Genomic DNA, 27369 nt, shown 5'->3' on the forward strand with positions numbered 1-27369 from the left:
CCAAGAAAAACCAAGAAAAACATATAGACAAACATCACACAAATAGATACAGACAGAGATAGATTTTCCAGGCAGTGTTAAAAAGGCAAGACTTTAAAAAAAGAGAGTTGGCAGTTCACTCTCGATAGTGTGTCTTAATCAGAGAGAACCATCAGAGCAACACCACTATCAATCAATCAATCAATGTTTATTTATATAGCCCAATATCACAAATGTTACATTTGTCTCAGTGGACTTCACAGTTTGTACAGAATATCAGTATGACAATACGACACCCTCTGTCCTTAGACCCTCACATCGTACAAGGAAAAACTTCCAGAGAAAACCCAGTTTAAAGGGAAAAATGGGAGAAACCTCAGGGAGAGCAACAGAGGAGGGATCCCTCTCCCAGGACGGACAGACGTGCAATAGATGCCGTGTGTAAATTGAAAAGATAATACATTTGCAACATAGGTAGTCCAAATGTTTGGAAATGCATGTGTGTATAATAGGAAGATCGAATCCATGAGTATATCCATCCAGGACTTATGATCCAGGACCACAGCCACGACTCAAGATCCAGGACTCGCAATCCATGACACAGGACCGCAGGATCATCCATGACTCCGGATCCCGGCGTATATAGACACCAAAAAGAAAGACATTTGGGGAAGCTGGGTTAATCGGAACATGAGAGTACACAGGTATAGACAGAGAGAAGGAAGAAGTAAGATGTCCCCCGACAAACTAAGCCTATATCAGCAAAACTAGGGGCTGAATCTAATCAGCCCTAACTATAAGCTTTATCAAAAAGGAAGGTCTTAAGCGCACTCTTAAAAACGGATAGGGTGTCTGCCGTCCGAACACAAACTGGAAGCTGATTCCACAAAAGTGGAGCTTGATAAGAAAAGGCTCTGGCTCCCATTGTACTTTTAGAGACTCTAGGAACAACCAACAACCCTGCATTCTTGGAACGCAATGCCCTAGTAGGACAATAGGGTATAATGAGTTCTTTAAGGTAAGATGGCGCCTGCCCATTAAGGGCTTTGTAGGCGAGAAGAAGAATTTTAAATTCTATCCTGTGTTCTATAGGGAGCCAGTGTAAGGCAGCCAGAACAGGAGTAATGTGGTCCCTTTTCCTAACTCTGGTTAGTACACGAGCTGCAGCATTTTGAATCAGCTGAAGCGATTTGACTGACTTCTTGGTACACCCTGATAATAAGGAGTTACAATAATCCAGCCTTGAAGTAACAAATGCATGGACTAGTTTCTCTGCATCGTTTTGAGGCAAGATATGCCTGATTTTGCCTACTATTCTCTAAAGAGACAATTGTGTTCCTGTTCTGTTTTGCCATTCATTAGCATCTGCCATGAAGTTATATTCACTCTACCACATTACAAGTGAACCAAAGGAGACACCTCTTAACCACACCGCATTGGCCGTCGGCCATGTTTTTGTGGTGTGTCCCGCATCATTGGCTTTTTTGCCATTCCCAACAACCTTTGCTGATGATTCAACATGTTGAATTGGCAGCAGACCTGTCTGCAAAATAAGCTAGCTTAAGGAAATCTGTGCACAAGAAAAATAACGGACTTGAGGAACACTAACTACTACAGTCCAAAGGCTCACACAAAGTCTTTTAATTTCTTATCTCATCTGGTCGTTCTATTACTCATTCCCAACATGAAGCTGAGTGGAGAGTGTTGTGAAAATGTTTTAAAGAGTGTATCACAAAAATTGCCTTTATTTCTAGAGCCTTATGTATTTTGTTGTCCCTTTTGAAATGAGGAAGACATACTTCTGCCTACTGCTGTTATGGAGAGTAAAATCCTCTTATGCAGGTGCAGAGTGCAAGTGAGAGTTGGCAGTAGGTTTTAATCTGTGTGGTATTTGACCGTGTGGTATTTGACCTTCTGGCTTAAACGTAGGCAACGTGAGGATACCATACGTCGCTACTAGTTCTTTGATGTTGGTTGGTGAGTCAGAACATTTAGTCTAAAATTGCTTTGTGGGGTTGGGATGAATGGCAAACAATGTTGACAGGGCTAAAGTCAATGTATCGTTTTTTATATTTATACTAGCTAATTATTTAAATATTGCAAATACATTTGGGTTAATGAAATCTTGACACATAATTGAATGACATTTCAAAAGTTGTTCCGTCCCTGTACAATATAGATTCAATTAATACTTCTCTAATCTTGTGGGACAGTAACCTTCAATGGCTGACCAAAATAAAATAAAATGTTTATTACCACGAGGGCAGAATTATCGAAGATCATGTACTTTTTGGGGCCAGTCTTTTGCTTTCTGCCGGAAATCCTTCATACGGGCCGTGTGCCTTGATTTCAGCTCCAACATCTTCCCACGCTGAGGAAGTGAGAGGGAAAGAGGGAGTAGGAAGGACATACTTACTTTTTCTGATAGAAAGACAGTTATAAACAGTTGGGAAACAAATTATTGATTATTTCTTTCTTTTAACCATATATATATATATTATAATATAATATAATACTTCCCAAAAAAATGAATCGGAAAATCTATTAAATTCAACTGATTGTACAGACTAAAAATACCAAAATATGCTACCGAGTAAATGTACCGGATCATTTATTCAGCAGGCTAACCAAGTTAGGATATCTAATTAACAGTATACAGAGGGGCCACATTCACTTTATCTAACTATTTGTAGCAATTCATATTTTAATTGACACTATGAATGTCCATTATATGGCCTCATATATAATCATAATAAAATATTATTCATTTTTTTAAATCAAAATATTGTTATTTAAAAGAACCAACAGTCAAACTTTTCAATGGAACAGGCACATGCAGTAAATGTAATGTTCTAAAAAACACCTACTGTGATGCACATTTGTGGAGTGACAAAACTCTTTCCGGCTTTTGTTAGAAAAACTTAAAGTCACCACTTTGTTCGCCACTTTTATTGTATTGATATTTATAGGCAAAACTAACTGCCATTTATGTATTAAAAATGGCTTTGTCCGAGAGACAGTATAATAGACTGTATTATGAATACTATAGTAGACATATATATATATATATATATATATATAGTTATATTTACCTTTGTGCATCTACGATGTGCGCAGTTTGATTTTTCCAAACAATGGGGGCACTGTCTTTTTGTGGATCCACCTGGCATCGTTGCTACATTATGAACAAAACAAAAACATCACATGTATGACATATAGTTATTGGCATGACACAAAACAAAAATTCTTCCATATAACCATGTATGATTACTAAAGTCAAATGATATAATCCAAATGATGTTGATTGTATTCAACTTCAAAATAATGTTAAGTGTGATATCAAAGTTAAATTAGTAGCACTTTAAAATTCACAAATTTCAGTGTAATATCATAAAGTAACTTTCGATTTCTGGTAATAGTTAGTACGTATTGTGTAATCTTTTTTTGGAATGATAAGATGTTTTCTATTAGCTATCATCATAAACCTCAAATCATGTTTGTTCATAAAATGTATCTGTTATTGCGTGATATAATGCATGTTTTTTGAGATAGAGACTCTACTGTAGTCAAACTAGTACTTAATATTAAATTGCTCTTATGTTCCTGAAGTAAATATTCATATATTCAGTTTTATTCATAATTTTCTTTTCGATTTTTATTATAGAGTAATACACATTTTTTTTATATTTCTATTATTCAGATACTCTTTTGAGCTACTGTTGATATGAATATATTTGATGTTTATGCTAATTATCTGTATTGTATTTTGTATTTTATATTCCTCCTACATATTTTTTAGTAATTTGTAATGTCCAATAACACTGGGCTGCAACGAAATAATTTCCAAATTTGGGATGAATAAAGTATCTATCTATACACTATTCGTTTAGGTTAAAAGCACGACATGTACATATGATTTAAATTACATATCCATATAGGCCTACTCCTAAACTCACAGTTTATGTGGACCGGATAGTGCAGGGGTCGGCAACCCGCGGCCCTCGAGCCGCATGCGGCCCTTTAAGCCCTCTGCTCTGGCTTCCTTGAGCTTAGACAAAAGTAAGAAGGAAATAAAATAAAAGTATTTGTAGGACTATTTATATTTTGATGCATGATTGAAAATGTTTCGTATCTTGTATTTTGAGGTGATACTGTGACACATAAATAAAAAACAAAACGGTTTTAATTAGGTCAACTAAAATATGCGTCACATCCTGCTACGGTCCCGCGCGAGCGCCTTTTCTTGGAGGCGAATAACTTGACCCCCGGCTCGATGAGCGAACTATGGATAAATCAAAGAAAAGTATCCGAGGAACACAGGATTTAATTCTGCGTGGACAGAGTTCTGTTTCACAGCAAACGATGCTGGTTTACCGGTATGTTTGATATGTAGAGAGAAGTTGTCAACGGTGCTGCTGCAGCCTTTACGTATCGAGGAACAACACGGGAGAGGAAGACAGCTGACAATCTTCAGTCATAATTCAATGGGGTATGTCATTTATTTCAGAAAACACTTTTTGTTATTTACCATGGAATGCTCTTAATGTCCCGTTAGCAATGAATATATTAAATGCTTTGACAATAAATACTTACAAAAATGTATCTCTGGAAGCCGTAGCGCTGTAAAAAGCACGACCAATCATTTTAGCCGGCCCGGCTAAAATAACTGGATGGCCTACCTGCCTGTCAGCCTTCCATCTGTGCACAAACTTATCTCGTGGCCTCATTGGTCATGCGCGTTCGTGTGTGTTGGAGGAGGGGCTCTGTAAGAAAGTCTGAAGGAAGAGGCATATTTTTTCCCGTTGTGTATTTTCAAATTCTAGCGCACTCGAGCTGGTTTCTCCATTCTTACCTACTCTACCTTTAACTCTTTTTAGGGTGCAGCTATATGTTTTATTTATTTCAAAGTGGGCCCATTTTAATTATATATATTTTTCCCTTCAAATGTGCAGTGGACTCCCCAAGTGCTGTGTTTAATTTATTTTAAAGTAGGCCTGTGTATTATTTTTGATTCTCCTTATAGGAGTTCTTTGTTTCTTATTAGAGGTTAACAGTTTTATATAACGTAATAAATAGCCTAATAAATGCAAAAAAAATGTAGTTTTTGTCTGATATAACAATAAATACAACTTTATAAGCTATCAAGCTATGAAATATGTTTTGCGGCTCCAGACAAAAAACATTTTTGGAAAAAGGAGCAAAATGGCTCTTTTGCTCAAAAAGGTTGCAGACCCCTGGGATAGTGTATCGGCTAGCGGCTAGTAATGTCTGTTTAAATATCAATGGGACAAATATCTGAGCAGACCTCAGATTGGCTTGAAGAGTGAATATAAGCTTAAAAACCCGAAATACTGATCTTGATTCAGTAAAGTATTATGTACGATAATCACCTTAAAAAGGGATACCAAGTGACATATAAGACTTACAGATGTATGCATTAACATGCCTTTTCCCCATACATGATTTATAAGAAGTAAATCGCCACTCATTTGGGATTCAATCAGGTTGACAAATGTGTTTAAAGCGGGTTCAGTCGGCTACCATTACTTAATAACACTAACACAGTCTGTTCGTGTGTGGTGCTGTCACAGGCTAAGTAAAAAAAACTGAAGAACCCATAACATGATCAACTATGTTACTATTGTTAGAAATTAAAATCAATGTTTGATGGCATAATTTAGTTTAAACATGCCATCAGTTAAAATGCTGATTTAGACTGAAAAAACCTGAAATTCTTGTGCACAACCATTGAAGCTTTTATTCTGAAACTTCTTCATCTCCGGTTAGCATTTAGCATGTGGCTAATATACGATTTCCCTAAAGAGGTTTGATTGATTGATTGAAAAGTTTATTAACAGCTTGTATATTGGGTGCAGTACAGTACAGCTCAAAACATACAATTGTTAAGGGGATGCAGACCAGAGAAAGACTTTCGTCTTGTTTACATCAGGGTCCCCCATTTCCAATTCATCATATAAGGTGAATTTAGTAGCGAAATGACATGGAGTGATGCAAACCGAAACCTACTGATTTAACACTACAACTATAGATGTCGAGATACTACCATGCTGAATATTAAATGAAGGTACAGTTTATTTGAATACATTATTGTTTACAGACGAGAGTAGCATGTGACAACATCCGGAATGACCGGAAACCAAACCAGCCGTGAAGTATTTTCTGTATTTGATTACAGCGTTTAGAATGTGTTACATGAAAAAGTGATGAAAGAGAATATGAGGAGAAAAGGCATGTTAAGCATATTGAATGTGAAAAGTACCAATCCTCTGTTTAAATGTAACAACGGACATTAGAGACGAGCAGTGTTGGGTGTAACGCGTTACAAAAGTAACGGAGTTACAGTAATATATTACTTTTTGCTGTAACGAAGTAATGTAACGCATTAATAATGAAATGTGGGTCATATATTACCCGTTACAATACTCAGTAACGCCGTTACAACACATTTTAACCCGAAATTAAATGGTGTTTTGTTTTTTAAGAATGTACTAACATAGCGAGACATTCCGACACCGGACAAATTGTGCGGGTAGATTAGTGAACCTGGTGTTTACCCTTCAGGCTTCGCGTCGAGATTTTCGGGGAAGTTGAACGTTATGCAACCATTCAAAAAGAGAACGTAGCGAAAAATACAAACAACAAATTGTGTCAGGTGCGCGTGACCTGCTCCGCTGCCCGTGCATCATTTCCAAAGTGCTTCCACAGCAGTGACACACATCTGATCTGTGGATAATCATTTATACGAAAATGGTTAAAGCAACCATCACTAAACGCCAGCAACACTGCATCTACTGCAGACAGTCAACAGGTCAGATGCGGACATCACGTTACCCTCCGTTGTGGACACTAGCTTACTCCCGCCTGACTCGCCGGCCCCGGAGCAGCAGTCTTCGTCGCCCGAAACTACGCCGCCCCTCTGCGGCCCGCACGTGCCAGGTATATCTAAACAACTACCCGCCTGTTGAAGTATTATTGGAGTTATTTGAAGTATTAAAGTAACGTGTTAGGGCAGGAAAGTTCAATCTGGTATATTCATTTTAATGTCACCTTATATAGAATATGTGTTAAACTTGTGATTTCTGCATTGAGTGACTTCTGCCTAGCAGATACCAAGAAGAGGCCCCTAGGGTCTCTCTGTTAATTATCAATAGTCCTTGCAATTAACAGGGGAAGTCCCAGATACATTTTCAGATAATGTAGTTAAAGTCTTGTAGAATTAATGTTTATCTCCTACACATCCTGCAGGCCTGGAGACTTGGGTCACCCAGCAGTAACCAAGATAAACGTCCTTTTGAGCTTATCAATAAAATGTATTCATTCCTAGTAAGCTGACTTTGGGGTGAAGGGAAGTTCAGGGAAGCCATTAAGCCACAAGAACAATTAAACTTCTGTTAATCAACCAAAACTCATGACTTTCAGGGGACAGGACATTCGGACCTATAACAAGGGTCACTTCCTAGAGAATATGTGTGTGTATTTCTTACTGTGATCATATGTCCTGTATAATCATTTATCAACTATTCCTGTATTGGTGTTTTATTTGATTCCTCTGCTTTTATTCTTTCATATGTGGGTACTGGAGGGCTACAAACAGTGTGGAGAAATTAGCTTAAACATGTTTTATTACTCTATGGGAAATGGAAGCAGCATGTCAAATGATCAGGGAAATCTACTTGTTTTAAATATATGTGTGTGGTTGATTACTTTGTATTAATAATAGCAGTATGTGTAAAGGAAGCTGGAAATATGCAATGTGAAACCTTTTATTTGAAATAAAGATTCTGCAGGGAATATTCTTAAAGAACAATAGCTCAAGTGTGTGGAAGAGCTGCAGGTTAAATGAGTGTGCGGTACTTTTTACTGCTTGAGATCAGAGCTGATGTTTTCCTCTTGTTATTATTGTTTGAGGTTAAGGTAACTCACATGTGTTATTTGTATAATCCAACTATAAAAAACTATATCTTAAAACTATCTTTATAAAATGCCAAAAGTATGTGAAACTTGCAAGGAGGGGTTTGTTATCTCGAATGTAAGGGTCGCCTCTGGCTCGCGCTGATTGGCTGTCTTTTCTAAGTGGAGGACCCCTCGGGGGGGGGGGGGGCAGCCGCATAGCTCCTCCTGGGGTTTTGGATATAAGCCGATGTTTTCTTTAGACCAGCCTCTTCTTTTCTTCAAACTGACCAGATCCGTGAGATTGGAGGAAGAGCAGGAAGTACTTCCTTTGTATTTGTATTTGTATTTGTATTTGTATTGTTACTTCTTATCATTAAAGCAAGATTATTGTTTAACTTGTATTCTGGTGTTTCTTAATCCCTTCCTTTTCACGAATTTACCCAGCTTATCAAACGACACGCGGAGACGAGGTTGGTTTTCAACATCCTCCAAATCTCCAACAAATGGTGACCCGACGTGTCTGAGTGGGGTGTTTTCGGGGAAGAGACCACCAGCAGCAAGCGGACGGAATAGTCCAGGGCTAAACATCTCGGCTTCTTCTGACAACTAACAACAGAGCTCTGACAATAACAGGTAAACAGATGCCAGTTTAATTCGAAATCTGTGATTTGACCATATTCCAAATTTTAGGGTTGTCAGATGAAGTTTACAGTGTTTTTATAGTAACAATGCAAATGCGTGTTTTAGTTACAATAGCATATTAAGTGCCTGCAGGCCAGAAGGGTATTACAGTCCGTGCCTTGAGAAGTGGAGGTATCGAGTCCCCACAGTTGAAATAGGATATTAAGTTCCTAACGGGCCAGAAGGGCATTAAAGTCCCTGGCTTGAGAAGTGGAGGTATCGAGTCCCCACAGTTAGACTGCCTGGAGTAGTCAAATGGTTGTATTAAGTCTCCATATAAGACTGACTCAAAATAACGAATCCACAGCTCGACGGGGCTGGAGATGAGTTATTTTTTATAAGTGATCCAAAGGAGAGTAACGCAAACTTCAGAAAGTCATTCTGAAGTGACCGGGCCTCACTATATCCTTTGGTGTGTTGTGAATATTTACTGGTAACAAGGACAGTAAGTCAGATCAATAGATATGAAGTCTGTGAATATTGACTGGTAACAGAAACAGCCTAAGTCAGATGAATAGATACGAAGTCATAATGAAGGGAGAATTTTAACGAGAGGAGCGTGAGTTAAGAGCTTACGAGGACAGTGGGTTCAAGCAAAAAAAAATTGAATAAAAGGATAGCAGAAGTGTTAATTGTTGAAAGAAGCCCTCCTTTTCCAAAGGAGGCTGAGAGCTACAGCAGGAGAGAGAGAAGGGGGTGTCAATATTTGTCTGTGAGAGTTCCCCCCACCCTTTTTCCTCTCGAGAGCAGCAGCGGCCCGGAGGGTGTCTGCTTGCTTTTGTCTCTAGTGATCTGAAGTTGGACTGAAATACATAGAAAATGAACAGATCAAGGTGTGATTTGAAGTGGTAGATATATTGAAATTAATAAACAATGATTTGCTGCTATTTAAACATAGTCTTTGAGAAATGATTGATACCGTTGCATTGCGTTGTGAATTTCATGGTATTTGTCATTAACTAAGGATTGTACTTAATTATCCTTCAAGGAAAATTATATTACATACATCAACCTTAGGGGAAAGTAAAAAGAGGTTTACTGAGTATATGAAGTACATTAAATGTAAGGCTTTATTCAAATTAGATATAATAGGTGGATTTTTCCATCTAGAATACGACATGGAAAGAGGAGAATTTGTTAGACATGAAATAACGAACTCATTGGAAGAAATATATATTGTAAGGTTATTTAGGAGTTGTTATCATATACAGTTACTCTCAGTTGATGGTTGTTTAAAGTAGATAGGAAACTGAAAACGTAAACGATCCACCACAATGGTGTTTTTTAATTGATGAAGAAGGAGTAGAAAGTAAAAAGAAGGTTTTTGGAAGTTTGTCAGAGGGAATCTGTTAATGTTCAAGCATGACAGAGGTGCTGCACGAGGCTAAAAGCCATCTCACACAGTTGGAGAACAAAAGAGGTTTTGATGAGAGAAGCTTGGGCCGGCAGCTGCAGGGCGCAGAGAGGAAGAGAGAGAGAAAAGTCAGATGGTTTGAAGAAGTATAGAGAGAGTACAGGTTATATAGAGTTACTACTATTCTGGAAAATGTCATATTGTTTTGTGAGTAACATGAAATAAGAATATATTTACTAGATATAAGAACAACAGGCTTATCTAGGTTAACAGAACATTGCTATTAACCAGTTTCAGCTGCAACTATCCTATCTTTGTTCTAAAGAGAACGTACGTTGCATTTACAATTAATATTAAGAAATGTTCACAATTGATACCATTAAAGACCGTTTGGGATTAATAGGACGAGTTTGTCATAAACATTCGTGCTTAGATGGAATAAAAGTGTTGAGAGATGTTCTCAAAAATGGGAGTTTTCACAATGCTTTTAGTTTTTATTGAAACAATTAAGTAATAAGGACAGAAAAATGTTCCGTGATGATTTATTTAGGTTTCAGCTTTAGTAATAATGAAGATTACATTTTGTAATAATTCCTTTAAGTGTTCCAAAATATATTCATTAACTGTAGTCAGATTACTTGTTTTAAATATATAGCGCTGGATACAGTTAGTTTTGTATTCTGTTACAAATCTAACCATGCTTGTAACACACAACTTAGATAAACAATTTGAAAAGAATAGAATAAGCAAGAAGATTAAAGATTAATCTATAGTGGTTAAGAAAAGTTTTTGTTTTGCCTATTAACTGAGAACTGAAGTAATGAAGAATAGGAAGACTGTTACCATTAATGGGTTTGGCATTCACATGTTTCAGCATTCCTGACCATATAGACACTCAGCTGTTTTATTTTGTCACCCGCTGGGGGAGAGATTTACATTGAGTTTTTCTCAGTAGCTGATTTGCTGTGATTACAGCAGCATTGGATAGTTGTGCGCCACCTTTGGGTTGTACTCTGAATCAGGGTGTTGGTGAAAAGTTGCTCATTGCAAACAGAAGAACTGTGCAAAGAACACATCTCAGAGGAGGGTTTCACAGTTTGCTTGTGCCTCGTTGTCAAGGCAACAGTGGTGTGAAGAGGTACTGCAGTTTTGGGGGATTTCTGCGGCACAGAGGACAACGTGTGTCTGCTGATTGTATCACATTGATCCAGAGGTCCCTTCCCCCTCAGGACATCCCAATGCCAGAGAGAGTTTCCTTGGAGCCCACTGACCAGGGCCGGTTCTAGCTTTTTGGGGGCCCTGCCACTGACTACAGCTGAAGAGGACAATGAATCATTGACTGTTCTCAATATGACAAGATCTTGAGACAGGCTGGTCTCAGTCTGTTCAGACTCTGAAGAAATCATGCAATGATTTTACAGCATAACTGTGCAAGAGTTTATCAGAAGGTGGTGTAGAACGATATGCTTAGTGTTTAGGAAGGGAGGCTGATTGTTTAATGATGGTCTGGAATGCTGAAAGGGTTAAGGTTTAATATCCTTGTTTGGCAAACAAGACATCTGATTATTATGTCACACATGATAATCTTGACATAGTGACTAGCTATGGGTAAACGTGTGGACGTTATACCATTATTATCATGAACTAAAAATAAATAGGGAAATAGTATATGGTTAAAGATGAATGGATTTCATATCCTAGAGAGGATTAGTTATATTGTGAATACTTCACAAGGTATTTACTAATGTATTTTGAAGAACACACAAGAACACAGGTCCAGTTTTGTTTTGTTTCTAGATTACATTTTCCATTACCAAAACTGTTCAGCTTAGGTCTAGCTTTAGACTTTGATAGTAAAAGAGTATTTAGGCTTATTTTTGTATATCTGACATTTTTTAAATATGTTGGCTATTCACTAGATAGAAAGATGGCATTACTCTCTATTTGTTAAGAACATTTCTGAAGATTAAATGTTTGTTCCATTCCTGATATTCCTATCTAGGATGTAATTTTCGAGTAACAGGGCTGATGCTGAAATTGGAAAATAAGTTAGTGGTTTACATGAAAAAAAAAAAAAAAAAAAAGGTTTTGTTTGTTCAACCTCCAGTTAGATCTGAAACAGTAATAATGATTGATTTGGCCAAAACTTAGTTTAACATCCTGATGTAACATTATGAGGTATGTTCACTTCTAAGGGTAAACAAATTGATAAAATGTATTATTATTATTATTGATTAATTTGGAATATTAATTCGAAAGGCCGTTTTCTGCAGGTTCACTTAAGAATGCCTTGCATGAACATTTGTCAGGTATTGTGTTTCCTAGGGGCGGTATATTAATAAAGTGTATTGATCATTTGTTTGTTAAACATCTGAAGAAAATGGTGCTGCGAACACGAGAAAAACTTTGTTGCATTGGTTGACATCAACACAATGATGTCACTAGTACAACCCCAGCTAGTAGAATATTAAAGTCTCTGCAGAGCACGACACATGGCCAATGAAACTGAGACCAAATGATCTTTGACCCTGACTGACAGTGTGACTTGAGAAAAGCACTATCAATGACAGACTCTGGGGCTGACCGAACTTGACTTTACTACCTGACAGAGTGAGTGTGAATGTATTTCTGCATGTGATCAGTGCAACTGCATGATTCTAAAACAATAACTAACCGAGCATGTCTTTGGACTAACATATTATTTTGAAGCTCCAAGGGAAACACAGGTTTCCTAAAAATTCTGCAGAAGGGGGAAACCACATGTGACCCGTTTCTAATTCCCACAGGAGTTGGCGGTTTGCAAATGTAAAACTCAAACTAAAATCTAAAGATTCTGTTTCTTTTAGGACTGCCAGCTGGAAATGAACACTTATTTTCCCTGGAGTGTTTACTGTGAAAAATGATGGATGTACTTTTGTGAATGATGTTTGGTATTTTCTTATAACCACTGGTTACCTGAAGGTTTTCTTCCCAGTTTGTTACACATGTGTACATGGGTAAAAAGGGGGAGTGTGGGATTTTTTCATTTAGGGACTGGAAGAAACCTGCCGCCCAAACTCAGATGTTCAATCTGACCATTGATTGACAGTTTTAGATTTAACCTGCTCCATATCTGGGGATAAGATAATGTTTGATTAATGTAAAAGTAACACAATAACAAGTAACACAGATGCAGAATCAGTGGCCAAGGGGCTACTGAGAGAGGTAATTCCAGAATGAGAATGAGAAGGTGAACGGTGATAATGAAAACAATTTTGTAATATTTCAACAGGTATTAAAGTAACTGAGGTTTGAAATGTAGAAAGAACATATTACAGCTAAGTTAAAACATAGTAATGTAATGAGATAGAATTTAATTTAGACAACATCTTGTAACTAGCCTGGTAAAGAAGTAAAAGCCATAGACTTTTTGGTTTAGATCATTATTGGGATGTACATTTAATTTAAATTCATAATGGAAAGACATTTGATGACAGTATGTTGGATTTCTGTATTCATTTTTCAGCTTGATAATATCCAAGCAGTGACAGGTAGAAGCAGTCTCGCCTGGAAATTATTCACTTTGTCAGTAGCATGATTTTAGTTGTTTTTAATCCATAACATTAGTGTGTTCCATTACCAGAGACATTAGCAGTTCATATTATATTTAGATTTTAAATAGGATCTCAAGGATTTCATTTAAAATAACACAGATGCTTGTCAGGAATTCAGAGCTATTGAGATATGTTATTTAGTTCAACTGAAGATGTTGGGGTTTATTTTGTTGACACAGGCCAAGTATTAGAATTCTGAAGCGGCCTACCAGTGGTGGGTCAAACCCCTGAGGGCCCAGAAGCCCTGAGCGTAGACTTGAGGGGTGGGTATCAGATTTCTCCACACAGGTTGCTGACGCCAAAAGGGGGACCCGAGGAGCAGGAGGCCGACACAGCGGAGTTCGTCTGGCTGAAGGTCAAGAGGCCTACGTGGCTCAACTCCAGGTTCTCCGGCCTCTACAGAGTGACCCAGAGGACATCTCATGCAGTCCGCCGAGGAGCAAAGGGGGACATCTGGTACTACTGGAGCCAGTGTGCGGCGAGGAAATCACCGGCTAGGACCATGGAGGACATCAGGACGGACCTGGCTATCGTCAACGAGGACATCCCTACAGCAGACGACTTGGAAGCTTCCATCAGCGGACTGGAGGAGAAGGACCTCGCGGACATCCCGACAGCAGACGACTCTGAAGCGGCTGTCAGCAGGCTGGGGGACTTCTCGAGGCAGCAGAGGAGTCTACTTCTCTCTGATCAGATTCATCAGTTCCACCTTTGATGGAAAGGCCGCATCTCCCCCTCCCTATCAGCTGCCCTTGTTGGCGTTTTCCGCTGAGGGGGGGGGGGGGGGGGCCCTGAGGATTCAACAACACGCAAGGATGCTGCTTTCTGGCACTCAGGTTCGCACTCTGATAGTTCCTTCACTGACATTGAAAGTTGTGTTCTGTTCACAAAGGTATACTGTTCGGGAGCAGACACAGTGGCAAGGAAGGACAGTAGTTGTGTTTCAAATGTCTTATGTGAGTTGGTCTCGTGGCGGGGAGACCAAAAGGGGGATTGAAGTATTATTGGAGTTATTTGAAGTATTAAAGTAACGTGTTAGGGCAGGAAAGTTCAATCTGGTATATTCATTTTAATGTCACCTTATATAGAATATGTGTTAAACTTGTGATTTCTGCATTGAGTGACTTCTGCCTAGCAGATACCAAGAAGAGGCCCCTAGGGTCTCTCTGTTAATTATCAATAGTCCTTGCAATTAACAGGGGAAGTCCCAGATACATTTTCAGATAATGTAGTTAAAGTCTTGTAGAATTAATGTTTATCTCCTACACATCCTGCAGGCCTGGAGACTTGGGTCACCCAGCAGTAACCAAGATAAACGTCCTTTTGAGCTTATCAATAAAATGTATTCATTCCTAGTAAGCTGACTTTGGGGTGAAGGGAAGTTCAGGGAAGCCATTAAGCCACAAGAACAATTAAACTTCTGTTAATCAACCAAAACTCATGACTTTCAGGGGATAGGACATTCGGACCTATAACAAGGGTCACTTCCTAGAGAATATGTGTGTGTATTTCTTACTGTGATCATATGTCCTGTATAATCATTTATCAACTATTCCTGTATTGGTGTTTTATTTGATTCCTCTGCTTTTATTCTTTCATATGTGGGTACTGGAGGGCTACAAACAGTGTGGAGAAATTAGCTTAAACATGTTTTATTACTCTATGGGAAATGGAAGCAGCATGTCAAATGATCAGGGAAATCTACTTGTTTTAAATATATGTGTGTGGTTGATTACTTTGTATTAATAATAGCAGTATGTGTAAAGGAAGCTGGAAATATGCAATGTGAAACCTTTTATTTGAAATAAAGATTCTGCAGGGAATATTCTTAAAGAACAATAGCTCAAGTGTCTGGAAGAGCTGCAGGCTAAATGAGTGTGCGGTACTATTTACTGCTTGAGATCAGAGCTGATGTTTTCCTCTTGTTATTATTGTTTGAGGTTAAGGTAACTCACATGTGTTATTTGTATAATCCAACTATAAAAAACTATATCTTAAAACTATCTTTATAAAATGCCAAAAGTATGTGAAACTTGCAAGGAGGGGTTTGTTATCTCGAATGTAAGGGTCGCCTCTGGCTCGCGCTGATTGGTTGTCTTTTCTAAGTGGAGGACCCCTCGGGGGGGGGGGGGGGGGGGGCAGCCGCATAGCTCCTCCTGGGGTTTTGGATATAAGCCGATGTTTTCTTTAGACCAGCCTCTTCTTTTCTTCAAACTGACCAGATCCGTGAGATTGGAGGAAGAGCAGGAAGTACTTCCTTTGTATTTGTATTTGTATTTGTATTTGTATTTGTATTTGTATTGTTACTTCTTATCATTAAAGCAAGATTATTGTTTAACTTGTATTCTGGTGTTTCTTAATCCCTTCCTTTTCACGAATTTACCCAGCTTATCAAACGACACGCGGAGACGAGGTTGGTTTTCAACATCCTCCAAATCTCCAACACTGTACAGTGGGGTAAGGCGGTCATTTTTGCAGCTAGTACCATATTCTGACATGCCTGTAGAAATGTTGGGTCAAAAATAATGCATACAATAGCACAGATGCGTTCACCACGAATTGCTACAAAAATATCTCATATCCCAAGCTTATTATCAACGAGCTGATGTCGCAGCTGAAATGTTCTCCAGGTCACAAAGTCAACCTCACATGATGATGTGATACCAGTTTTCAAGCACAGTAAATATTCTCTTCCCAGCGTATATGATGGGACCAAGGTGATGATGTAGTAGGCTACATGGTTTTAATAATACTTTTGCCTTTCAATGTTTGCCATTTCAAACCATGAGCATGGTTTAAATAATATTTGCCTTGATTTACAATATGTTAACCTTCATTATAGTCCTTGACAGCGGTCTGTACTGCTGTATTAACAACGTGTCACATGTTAAGAATTTACAATCAGAATCGAGTATTCAACTAAGCCCTGTATTACAAGTTGTTAGTAGCTTTAAGGGCCTACACAGTTGTTATGCTATACCACATTGCCCTTCACTGGATGCATAATGAGCTGCACTAAACTACATTTTAGCATTTAAAATACCTAGCTATTCTTTTGCGGTTATTTTGGTGAAAGTAACTAAAAAGTAACTAAAGTAGTGTAACTCATTACATTTCAGAGACAGTAATATTTTAATGTAACTTATTACTTTCAAAAGAGATTAATAAGTAATATGTAATATATTACATTTTGGAAGTAACTTGCCCAACACCGGAGACGAGGCAACCCGGCTGGCGGGGAGGAGCCAGCAGAGGATATATAACAGCACCGGAGGAGGGATTCGCTCTCTTCTCTTGCTCAGGAGAGCCGGATCACAGCTGTTTTCTGCCTGAACAATATTCTGTCTGTAACACTACCGCGCCTTTTTTAATTAAAGTATCCCATTTGAATCTTCTCAGAGACTCCATTTAGTCTCATTTTAAAGCTTCTCTCCTGGACGCGAGAATAACGAACATATTTAACACTATCGATTGATTTTAAACTGCAACAGCTCCGTAAAATGACAGACGTTGGCTAAGGCTAACATCAATGATGCTAACTGAGCAGTTCACGGTTTACCGAGCAAATAATTCGCACGCGTAAGCTTGTATGTCGACACATGGTGCTGTGTAAAGTGATACACATCTTAGCTCCGCCTCCGTAAGATGCAAGCGAGAGACGCGAGGAGGTGACGCGAGGACATAGGAGTCCTCAGGTATTAATTGGGATGTCCTTGTTCACTCAAACGTCACTTTTAAACGACGTCTGTTAATGATGACGTGTGCACAGCTGTATCCCCTCTCATCAGGCTTAACTGAATAACCCTTTAGAACCGGCCCATTTGTTGTTAAATATTTATTTAAATGAATGAATCTTTCTCTTGTTAGTCAAGGAATTCAATGTAGGCCTATGTATGTTGGTCCTGCTTTTGTGTTCCGTTTTGGTGTAAAATGTAGCCTACATTTAAATAAAAATATAATTATAGTAATGTGAAAGCCTTTTAGAAATGAATTGCACATAATAATTCCCACGGAGCTGTGTGCACTTATACATTTATGTGACGCTTTTCCACTGTTTCCTCTGTTGAAATGGACCAGCTGTGAAGGTGGGGGCGAGGCTTTTATATGCGAGTAGTGAAAACACTTCCTCGTAGTCTGCTCGCATGTATCCTCCCTTTCGTCTACTCCCGCACCCCTCCTACCTCACCCCTCCTCAACTCCTCCGTGTGCATTTCAGCTATTGGGACGTCCTTCAAAATGGCGTGTCTTGATCGATTTCCGGGTCAAGTCCCGGAGGAGGGGAAGAGAGGAGTCGAGGAGGGGTATTGGGATGAGGCTTCTGTCTCTACCTACACTCATTCGTCTTTGATCAGACCCCCGGTATAAGCTAGTCAGCGCCCCTAGTTACACCAATCAGCGTTACCGTACAGCCAATCACATCGCGTGACGTCATTAGTAAGCGACGGACCCCGAGCAGATCTGGTACCCCGAGCACATATGGTACTGACACCGCCGTTGCGAGAGGAAGCTGCAGCTTTTCTCTCCTCACATCTCCTGCTTGTTAAATTACCGCGCCATTTAATTAAAGTACCCAGTTGAACCTTTCTCAGACTCCATTGTCTCTTACTTTTAAAGCTTGTCTCCTGGACGCGAGAATAACAAATACCCTAATAATACTGCATAGGCCTACTTATAATTATAATCATGAACTTTTTTTTTCAACATGTCTTGTTGTCTCCTGTATAATAGCCATGCTAATAACGTTTATAATACACCAAACAGTTTGTAAATCAGTCAAGATTTCAGCGAGTCAAGAGTATTTTTGTGCAGATCACTCATCTTACAACAGCTGTATCAATAGTTGTTGACTTTGGCAAGATGGCCACCGGTGAGCTACGCTGGCGACTCCCCCTTGAGCCACCTAGTGTTCATATCATAGACTGCATATATATAAAGGGTTCATATCATAGACTGTATATATAAAGGGTTCATATTAGGGCTGTCAGTCGATTAAAATATTTAATCGCGATTAATCGCATGATTGTCCATAGTTAATCGCGATTAATCGCACATTTTTTATCCGTTCTAAATGTACCTTAGAAGAATATTTTTCAAGTTTTTAATACTCTTATCAACATATGAGTGGACAAATATGCTTTGTGCAAATGTTTATTATCATTTGAACAATGACAAATATTCTCATGAAGATTAAACACAACAACCTCTGAACATTACAAATATTCGTCTCAATTCAATCTGGAACCTCTCTCATACAATAATAAAATACAAAGTGCGTGCGTGTTTGTGTGCGTGCGTGATGGATCGTTGGAGCTATGTGCAACTCAAGGCATATGCTCGACCAGGAGCTGCCTGGACGCTGCAATCATGTTGCGCGCACTATCCGTGCTGAGTGTGCTGACTTTTAGTACAATGTCCCACTGTCTGGCTACCTGCATAAAGTCAAGTGCTCGGCGCCGTTGTCGGCGAAATGTCGCTCCTCTGCTTTCATTTAAACAGCTCCTTATATCCGTTAGCGCAGCTAGCTAGCACCAGATGCTAACAACAACAACAATACACGTAAGGTCTCTCTCTCGCTCCCTCCCGGTCCTCCCGATGGCCAGTCGGTGCCTGCCGGTAAGCATGGAAGTGTGGTCTGCCGCAAACGGACGGCAGGAGCGGGGCTGTCAGCATCAGCTTGTAGATGGTATTTTAAACTCGATGCGCTCTGAAACTATGGGGCGACCGAGGACAAAAAATACACATGCGTGAATCGCGTTAAAATAATTAGTGGCGTTAATTTTCTTTTGCGTTAATGCGTTAACATGAGACATATAGCGCTCCGCGCTTGCTTATGACGTCACAATGGGACATACCCTTAAACATGGAGTAAGGGTGCACAATGGGACGTACCATTAAACATGGAGTAAGGGTGCTATTACAAAGTAATAGTTAACATCGAGTTTGCTTGCTTTTCTTTTTGGAGGTCATCACATAACGGCATTGTAATACACGGTTCGGCTGCATTATATATTACATATCTGCCGTAGTTTGCTATTTATAGAGCCCTGATGAGAAGACTTCTAGATAAATAGGAAGAACTGCCGCCGAAATTGAATGTGACGTGGATCATAAATATATCAGCAATTAAACAAAATCTTCAATTTCTCTTCACAATATAAGTGTGCTTACAGTATCAATACTAATTCGGCTGACTTTTATATTTGATCCAATCGGCATATTGGTATATTTACACCATAATGGTGCAAAGCTGATAGAAAGGGACACCTGGTGGTTAAAGCACGTTATTGACATTTATTTTTATTATTAGATATTAATAGGAGACACAGACAGACAAACTAATAAGGCTTTATTTAAACTTTAAAGAATACTTTAGGTTAAGGTCTTATTTTGAATAAGAAAAAAGCTTTGGGGGTATAAATATTAAGCCTGACAAAGTACTAATATATTGCTTTCCTGCAATGTTAACTACTGTATGTTTAAGCACTTATTTTAACTGATATTATACATATGTACTTTACTCTTATAGTAGAGCGGATAACCATGAAATTGTGCACTTTTTGAAAGAAACATGAAACTTCTACCATAGTTAGTTTATACCATGAGGTTTATTTTCAGATGTGGAGGGAAGTCAGATTTGACCTCTGAGGCCCGGGAGAGGTCAAATCCAAGATGGCCGCCAATAATACTCAAAAATGCCTCACTTTGGAACCAAACACTGTAGAAAAACACTTAAGGTGTCATTTCCGACACATTTTAGGGTGCCCATTCTGTTGGTGATACCTTTGAGACCAATAGAATTCAAGAAAATGCATTTAGATCAATGTGGAGGTCAAATAATGCAAACATAGGGTGGTGAACGATGCAAAAAGGTAGTTTATTTTCAAAATAATAACAGTAATGATAAGGTTAATAATGATGTCAATAACAATAATAACAATGCCAATAACAACAGTCATTGAAATAATAAGTAATTTTTTAACTGATTTATTATTTAACTTTTTAATCATCATCAAGGGACGGAGAAGTGGTTAACAACACCACAGTCCTTTCATGTCAGGATCACATATTGGTAGTGATCAAAAATCTTAACAGTCCCCAGAACAAAAGCAGAGATCTGTACACTTAAGTGCAGCTTTGACACATGAGCACCGTCCAGTGCACCCTTTCTGACAGTTACAGCGGATCAGCTCATGGCAAGACTTTGCTGCTTCAGGGAGAGTTGTCCAGAGTGGCTGCCACCCAGTGGTTTCTTTTGTCCAGCCCCAATCAGATGGCTCTGGCATCTCTGGGTCCAGGACCAGTGACTGGTTCCAAACGTTAGCCTGAAAGCAAGTACGCTTGATGTGCTGTTTGAGGGCAGCCTGGGTTGGAGGGATGTTTTCTAAACTCCTGGACTTCTGGGAGAAAAGCTGTTTCCTGGCATCATTCACTTCCATGCACTCACTCGTTCGGTCATACATGAGCACCACAAATCTTTCCAGCAGTAACATGGAATCTTCACTGACCTCACTTGGCATGCACAGGAGTTCCTGGAAAGCATCACTGACCTCTGGGAAAGACTTCCATCTCTCCCAGGCAATCTTCTTTCCACGGCCAGCAAATGCAGACACGGTGTCACATCCAGTGAAAGCGTGAAAGACAGGGAGAGTCAGGCATTGGATAGGAGTCATTGTGGCAACCATTTCATGAATAGCGATAAACCGGAAACTCGACCCAACACCAAAGGAAACCCACAGTTCATCGGGAGCTATTTTGCTAAAACAAGCCACTGCCAACACCACCACATCTGTATCAACGGTACGTATGGTCACCTTCTTACAACCTTTATGCACAGCGTCTGCCACATGCAGAAGTAGCCGGGTGTCTGCCTCTTCTTGTGAACATGGGGCAAGGCAGGTCACACATGAATCGGCAGGAGAGCAGAGGACTCCAGTTCCATCTGTTGCATACAGTTCCTTGCCCTGTGCTACTGGCAGACTTACGGCTTCTCGGGCCAGGAAGGAAAATAACTCTGTTTTGTTTTCATCACATCGAAGGAAGTCTTTCCAGTTCTTGGGCATCACAGTAAGGGGAGCCACCCTTTTCCTCTTGCCATTTCCCCTCTTCTGTCTTGTTGAAGCTTTCAGGCTGGCAGATAGGTATACATCCCAGACAAGGTCAACATGGATGCTTACCTCTAGTTGAGCAGAGATGTATGGTATGAACACTGTTTCTCCATACTCTTGAAATGTTCTTGATAACTTTGGATTCAGCATTTGAACCACAGCTGCACCATCTAGAATTACTGCATCAGTCTTAGTAGGAACACTCTTGATTTCAAGCAGATTTGACTCCAGGCAGCGAAGCAGATCTGCTTTAACCCCGAACCGAAGTTTTCCTCCACTTGACAGAGCTGGAGGTGCTGCCTGGTTTTCGTGGGAAAAGAAGTGGTTGATGTCTCCATCTCGTGTTTGACATGAGATGTACAGCCTTGAAAAAAGACCACAGTCACTCTTCAGTGCAGCGAGTTGTGCTTTCTCTTTTGATTTGACCTTCACAGGTGGTCTGCTGAATAGTGGCAACTTTTTTTTTGGAAGAGGGTGTGTGATAGGTGTTGTACACCTTTCCAGCCTTTGGGTCACAAACTCGGTGTACTGCTCCTCACCAATGGTATAAATCCTTCTTACAGTATCAGCAACTTGGGTATCAACGATGTCTCTTGTGTCAATGACTAAAAGATCTTGGCTGTGTTCTAGAAATGGATTCCCCATCTCTTCCAGCACCGTGACAAGTGCCTTAACCTCCTTCAGGAATGTGGCTTACACTCCAGGTTGCTGGTCATGGTGTCTAGAGTCACTGGGTCCATGCTGTTGGTGTGTTGCCTGTTCTTCAAACTCTTTAGTGATCCTGGCGATTTCTGGTCCTGCTACCATCCAGCGTCTGAGTGCTTCTGGATTGCCAGTCAGTCCGATAGCCCCACCAGAACCTTTGACCATGGCATTGTTCTGTTCATGGCACTGGTCAAGTGCCATGGCAGAGAACTGGTTGCTGGTTTTGTGCACCACGAAATGTCCAGACTTGAATTCTGCCAGGACATCTGGGTGTCTGTCCGCAAGAGTCATCATATCACGGATGTGTACGGGAAGCCATCTGCTGTAGTGTGTGTGATCCAGGGCGAACATCCAGGGCATGATCTGTGTTAGGGATTCCACGTACAGCTGGAAGTTGCCTTCACGAATGGACCTCATGTACCGCAAAACGAGAAGCTGCAATGACAGGGTCTTATGCCAGTAGTCAAGTGAACATTAGCCTTTGCTTGTTGTATGCACCACTCCTCAAAAGATAGACTGTCAGGTGGCATGGCATCTGTATCATCAGATATGCAATTTTCATTGTATGCTCATTGCAGTAGTGTATAGAGGCTTGCAGCTGTGACCTGGTGTGCATGGCGGGTCTTGGTGACATGTTTGGCATGTATGAAGGAATTTGCTGTTCCAGAACTTGCAATATCAGCCTGGACCAGAGCATTGGTCCAGCCACTGTCTTCTAGCCAGTCTCCCAGCAACTTCAACATAGCCATTTCGATGTGTAGACCACCAAACATGATCACAAAGTGATCTTCTCCATAAGTGTCTGGCCAGGTCCACTGTACTTGTTTAGCGAGAGCATACAGTGGTTGGTCAGCAGCAATGACAGGAATCTGACCAGGGTTCACATGTTGAATTGCTCTTTTTACGATTTCCATAGAGTGCCGAATCATTGCTACTGAATGTGCATTGTCAAGAAAGAGAGGTAATAATGCATTGATTGCTGCAGGAGGGATGACGGCATGGTGAACACAGGCATGGTAGGCAGACCACGATATCATGCCATCAATGGCTGACGTTTCAACAGCTGTCTTGACTTTTCTGAGCCATGCATATTCATCCTCTGTGGCGGCTGTAGAAACTAGGAGGGTGGAGGGTCTCACAGGACCTTGTACAGGTGGCACACTAAATTCCTTTTTGTGGAGGGAAGCTGGTGGCACGACTGTGTATGATGTTGGCAGAGGTTTCACTGACTTGGTGGAAGAGCCATCTTGACTAATCACTAGTACACCACGATCAGTTCCGCTTTGTGTGTGTGATGGATGCTGCATTAGTGAGATTCCAGTGCCGTGGAAGGAATCTTTGGCTGTTGCAGAACTTGGGTTATGGTCTATATTGTCCACAGCTCCTGTTGTGAACAGTCCATTACGCAACTTTGGTGGGCACACAACATCTTCCATCCTAAATTGCTGGCAGACACCATTGGCAATGTTTGATGTGACTTGCAGCAGCCTGTCATAGGAAACACACAATCCCAGGTTGAACAGTGTGTCAACTAACCCCCTACTTCGTGTAACTGCATGGATCTTGAGGGACAGATATAGAGGGAGTGGAGTTTCTCGGGTGTGCCTTGTACGTGCTGAGCTTGGTGAATCCATGTTCCGTGCCTGCTTCTTACTGTTAAAGACCATCAATTGGGAGATTGTTAGGGCAGGTTTTGTGGTGGTCTGATGCTTAATGTTTGTACCATCAAGTACCATGTTGACGAGAGCCAAGAGAGATGGTGGCACAGCCCTCTGCTGGCAGTTTTCTTGGAATGATCCGTCAAAAGAGAAAGACGAACCAAAGATTTCTTTGCGCACTACTTGTGCTGCTCGCATTAAGTGCATGGCATCACTGTCAGTTTGACAGGCTATCATGAGAGCTGGTCCAATGTCATTCTCAAAACTCAGAAGTGTGTCTCTTCCTTGTGAATGTGCCCTCAGATGTGGAAGCTCAGAAAGCAGTCGTTCTTTCAGTCTGGTGGTGTGAATCCGTTTATCGAGTCAGACCAAGTTGTTCCAGCCTGGTCTTGTACAACTGAGCGATGTCAGTCAATTTCAAGACAGGGGAAGTGTTCTCATCACTGTTCTTGTCTTCCAGATATGCCACTAACTGTGCAAAGGCTATGCCATGTAGGCAAGTATCATCTCCATCATTGTGTTTAGATGCAGCCTGCCTGGCTTTGTTGTACAATGAAGACAGACAGCGATGATGGTACTTGGCCTCAATGGCAATCATGTCACCCTCTGCGAGCTTGGCCAACAGAGCAGTGTCCTCAAGCTCAAGGGCACACTTCCTCACATTTCTGTCAATGTTGTAGGTTGATGCATTATGCAAACCTGAGGAACCTGCAGCAGGCTCATTGCAAAAGAAGCAAGTAGGTTCTGTGGACTGTGAATGGCTGTGGGCAGATCGCGTGTGTACAGATGAGGTACTTTGTTGTTGTGCTGTAGTTAATTTCCCCCGACTTAGCTCATCATATGCTTTTTTGTTGAATTTTAGCCGACATCTCTTGTGCCACTCTGCCTTGTGTCTCTTCAAAGTGGATTCTATGCCATCTCCATCATCTAATCGCTCCAGGTTGAGGTCCATTGGCATATGCTGAAGGGTATGGAACCGGAGAAGGTCTTCTGTGAGGGATACATAGCCACTACCAACAGACTGTTTATATTTGTTTCTGAGAGGACACTGTAAAGGTTCATCTGTTTTGACTTGACAGAGGACACAAATGTCCCAGTTAGTGCTGGGGGGTGGCTTGGATTGCTTGGATAACGAGGGCTGGGTAGGGACCATCAAGCTGTGACGCTTTGACATGGTGAGGGTTAAAATTCCAGCAAGACGTGGGAATCTGAAAAGATAACAATTTAACATTGTATTAAACACTGTTGTCATTGTGTCATTCGGTTTTTGTAGGGTTAGGTTAAACCAAATGACACTTAATGACAATGATATGACATATATGTGTCATATATATATGACATTGACATAATGTTTATGACATGTTCGTGACATGTCCGTGACTGTGTTTTGTTACTGTTATGACAGGTAAAATATTGCCCAAATTTGACATAATAACCAAGTTGACATCTCTAGAAAATACTCTGTTCAATCATTAAACTACTCAGCTCAAACAGAAATGTTCCAGACTGTCTTCTACTTAAGCTAGGATAATTATTTTGATCACACTAGCTAGCTAGCTAGCTAGCTAGGAGTTTTCCTTGCTAGCTAGCAAGGAAAACTCCTTCCTGGCTACAGTCAAATTCAATACATTCGCATTCAAAGGCATATATTAATATTAATATTGTTTTTAATAATATTGTTTGTTCATAGTCAATCTTTTTACCTGTTAGAAATGTCCGAAGTGTCAGAAGTGGCATTTCTGAATACTTCTCACCATGTTGTCTAGCAACAACCCCTCGAATAAGTAGGCTACTGAAGCTTTAGAGCAGGGGGTTTTCAACCAGTGGTCCGCGGTGGTATTGCAGGTAGTCTGTGGAAATGGTCTAGGGGGGTCAACTGCTGATAAATCTGTGCTGAGAATGCATACAAATATCCACACACCCCATGAAATAATAACTTATAACTAAATAATACTGAGACTACAAAGAAATCAATTGAAGAATGTTCTTGGGTACATAAAAAATAAATATTTTGATATATTTTTACCTTGACTTTAACATAAATGCATTTTCTTGAATTATATTGGTCTCAAATGTATCACCAACAGAATGGGCACCCTAACATTTGTGGGAAATGACACCTTAAGTGTTTTTCTACAGTATTCGGTTCCAAAGTGAGTCAGTTTTGAATATTATTGGTGGCCATCCCCGATTTGACCTCTCCCGGGCCTCAGAGGTCAAATCTGACTTCCCTCCACATCTAAAAATAAACCTCATGATATAAACTAACTATGGTAGAAGTTTCATGTTTCTTTCAAAAAGTGCACAATTTCCCTTGATTTGAGGGCTTAACCGCTGTACTATTATAAGATGTATGTAGTATAAGAAATGTGCAGAATACGACAGTTTAATGGTGGAGGTATACACACATAGATGTCTTGTAATGCACTGTTGAGGAACCTGCGACCCAAGTTTTTCATCTCCGACCTTGTCAATGTGGCGGTGTGGTGCTCGTATAAAATGCTCGTTTTGCTGACAGCGCCACCTGGGGGAGTTTCGCCCCCAGGAAATAACTAAAAACTAAAGTTATCCAATTTAATAAAAGGCAATCAGGTTCGTTTGAACACCACAGGCAGAGACAGTGTAAAGGATATTACTACAATGGTTATTTTATTTACACATAATTACATTTCTAATAATAAACAATATAATTGTTCTAAAAGTTCTCCAGGGAGGGGGGAGAAGGACAGTGCTGGCCACCGGCGTCAGCTGCGCTAAGACAGAGTAGTGTCAAGCCGGGTGTTGCTTGTGCCCATGAATAAATGACAGAATGCAAGATGCTTTACCTTTCTGGTAGAGAGTGTGATTCGCGAGCTGCCACGCCAAACAATCTACGCGGCCACGCGAGGCTGCAGCCACAAAGGAGAAGCGGATGGGGAGGAAGCAGATTTGTCACCTCCACTTAAATACAGGAGCGCTGGTATGGTGCAAAGCAGCGTCAAAGAGGGAGGAGACATCCGGTCACATCAGGTATTGAACAATCAATAAATGAAGAACACAGAATTATTAAATATAAAACACAGAATTTGTGTGATTATACTAAATTATGTACAAATAAAAACCACTGCATATTTAGCCTACAACTGTTACACTGATTGTAGCTGACGCTCAAAGGTCCCTTATTATTGTTTTGTCCTTTTTTGAAGAGTGTTTAATGTAATTTGTTTTATTTTGTAAAAATTACAAGAGTTATCTTTCCGGAAGTCATGTGACCTCTTGCCCCGGATGTTTATATTGTGTTAGTGAGAGAGTAAAAGGGCGGTAAAAGTGTCAACGATGTGATAACGATAATTCTACTGCTGGTCTACTAGGCGAACACGTTTTCACGGTGTTTCATGATT

At 40.1% G+C, this 27369-nt stretch overlaps 1 long non-coding RNA gene across 1 annotated transcript; it reads right to left on the reverse strand.

The window, feature by feature from the left end:
• On the reverse strand, positions 1-26948 carry LOC307041432. The gene is made up of 4 exons (XR_013808767.1): positions 26815-26948; positions 3936-4027; positions 3072-3154; positions 1-2350 (listed from the first exon to the last, which is right to left on the reverse strand). It is a non-coding gene; the product is annotated as an uncharacterized lncRNA (long non-coding RNA).
• Between the last annotated feature and the right edge of the window lie 421 nt (positions 26949-27369).

Source organism: Notothenia rossii, assembly GCF_949606895.1.
Source record: "Notothenia rossii genome assembly, chromosome: 5".
In the NCBI taxonomy this organism is placed as follows: domain Eukaryota; kingdom Metazoa; phylum Chordata; class Actinopteri; order Perciformes; family Nototheniidae; genus Notothenia; species Notothenia rossii.